At 23.9% G+C, this 2684-nt stretch overlaps 1 protein-coding gene across 1 annotated transcript in view; it reads left to right on the forward strand.

Moving 5' to 3' along the window:
* Window positions 1-1441: 1441 nt before the first annotated feature.
* LOC108692520 (lipase 3-like) overlaps window positions 1442-2684 on the forward strand; it is a gene marked incomplete at its 3' end in the record, with an annotated part of 18546 nt that continues 17303 nt past the window's right edge. The window contains exon 1 of the mRNA XM_018200815.1: window positions 1442-1497. The remainder of the gene's footprint in view (window positions 1498-2684) is intronic.

Below are 2684 nucleotides of genomic sequence, written 5' to 3' on the forward strand. Positions count from 1 at the left end.
TTTTTTTAATAAAATAATTCAACCGATATATGCTTCTAGTTTATCGATTGTGTTCATGTACATGTACGGTCTAAAATAAGATTCTTATTGTTAATAAAATAATATTTAGAAAAACTTATAAACTTATGCCGAAGAATGCCAACGGAATAGTCTTATAAAATTATCTTTTTATTTTTGAAAAAAAATGAAATCATTTATTTCATTTTCAGATACAATTATTTATTATTAACAAAACAAAAAGATAGTTTTCGATATATTTTACAAGTCGATTCTATCGATTGTTGTAAATGTTGTTTTGTTGAAACATTTTCATGTTTCCCAGCAAACGAGAATGGATTAAAATGGATTGAAATTTTTTTCTATCCGAATGCGTATTTTAAATAGTGAATACTTTTTTTTGGATACTTTTTTTTCAATTAGATTCAGTTGAATGCAATTGGATTAAAAAACTGCATTTCCTATTCAAAATGTTGAATTGAACAATATTCACAATGTGTGTTGTGCACAAAAAAAGTTAATATTATTTTTAGATTGAAAAGCATAGAGACATGCTCCATGCAATTCCTATAAATGAATAAAAATGCATTCAGGATTGAAAAGTATTCATTTTAATCATTCGTGAATCAATATTTCTGAAAATCTAAATCCATTTGAATTCATTTCAATCCATTCTCGTTTGCTAGGTATAAATTAATATACAATAAAAATTTTGCAAAAAATTTTCTCATTTCTGACGTCACAATCTGAGATAGTAGTATTAAGTGAACAAAACACTTAATACTATTTGTAATTGGTTCATTTTGTTTGTTTAGTCTGTTAACAACACAAAAAATCAATTCATTCTCAGTCAGACAATAATGAGTTCAAGTTCCACAATTGTCATGTGCGTCACTATTAACTTTTCTAATACGTAAGTATTAAAGGATAAAAGTCAATTGATCAGATTACAAAAATACTTCTTGTATTCTTGATAATCAAGGTTTTTGTATGATAAGTTACTGTATTATACATACATACGTATATACATACATACGTACATATTATTATAATGTAATAATGGAGTTAGAAATTATAACACTAATATTGCAATGTAAGAATAAAAAACTTGTAAGAACAAAAAAATCTGTATACAAGTTTTTGGAAAAACAAAAGGAAATGTAATTTTTTGCAATTCGTAATATTTATTATAATTTTTATTATTGCGTTAAAATATTTTGGCATTCTGAAATGTTTGTTCTTTTTATTAAGGAAGATATAGAAAGTATAGAAAAAGGTTTCTAAAAAGATTCTGAAAATTTGTATAATTATTTGAAATAGTATATGAAAAAACAAAAAAAAATGGAAGGGGATGAAAATCTCAAGTTTCATCACTGCACACGTTACTGATTATGAGTATATATTTTGAGGAATGCAATTGGTCACTCTTGGTTAGTTCTATATCGTCTTTTGTACTAGACGCATACTCTTTGTGGAATATACGTGGACTGCGATAAGCATGTAAATTGTTATCGTAATACTTAAGTTCTCTATCTGTCATACGCGACTAAATACTTAAAGTTTCCTTTAATTTTCTTCAATTTTCATAATGATATATATGAGTTACACATTTCGACGATAAATTAACATACGTGGAAAGAAGATTTTAATATTAAGTTTAAGTTTGTAAATGGTGAATATACATATTGTTATAAATTATAAGCAAAATTTAAATCTACTTTTTATTAAAAAATTGTATTAAAGAGAGAATTAATCTGAAATATTTATGGAGAGATTGTTTATAAATCTTTTATTATTCAAGCAAACACTTATAGATTTGTAAAAATTTGAAATAAACTTATTGGTATTTTTTTGTATTCAAAGATATCTTTGGAAAGACATTTAAAGATATATATAAAATACAAAAGAGTATTATTAAAATAAGGCCGTCAAAAGACTATTTTTTGGAATACTTATTTTACATATTAAACTAACAATATAATCACAATATATTAGCATAAAATATTTTTAGAACGTATTATGAATGATTTTCGGAAGTTTATTCTCATCTGCTCTTCTCTCAATTCCAGCTTTCATTTTCATTAGTGTATTTTGCATACATTGTATTATATTATATACATATATCGTAAGTTTTTGCCAAGAGCTTTTGTGTAGATAGAGCGAACTAAATTGAATCGAAAAATCCTTTATCATTTTGCAATTTTCGTTAACGAGATTTTAATTACTAAAAATCACTGAATATTAGTTTTCAATAATTCTTTATTCAAATACTATCAACTTACTGAAAAATAGCGAAGAACAAAAATTATTTATTTTCTTTTCATAAAGTTCTGAAAATTTTTTTAGAATTTTTTCAGAATTTTTTAATACTGTATGTTCGCATATTGATAAAAATAAGAAAATGCAGTACTAAAAAGTTGATAAAAAATTCTGAAAAAATTCTTAATTCTATGAGAAAATAAATAATTTTTGTCTCTTGCTATTTTTCTGTAAAGTTGATAGTATTTGAGTAAAAATTATTCAATTGAGTAAAAATTATTTAAGACCAATGTTCAGCAATTTTATAGTAATTAATATCTTGTTAATTATTGCGAAATGATAGAGAACTTTTCAACTCAGTTTAGTCTGCTCTATTTACACAAAAGCGCTTAGCAAAAACTTATAAGATATTTTGTATATATATATAT

This window comes from Atta colombica, unplaced genomic scaffold (genome assembly GCF_001594045.1).
Source record: "Atta colombica isolate Treedump-2 unplaced genomic scaffold, Acol1.0 scaffold76, whole genome shotgun sequence".
NCBI lineage: Eukaryota > Metazoa > Arthropoda > Insecta > Hymenoptera > Formicidae > Atta > Atta colombica.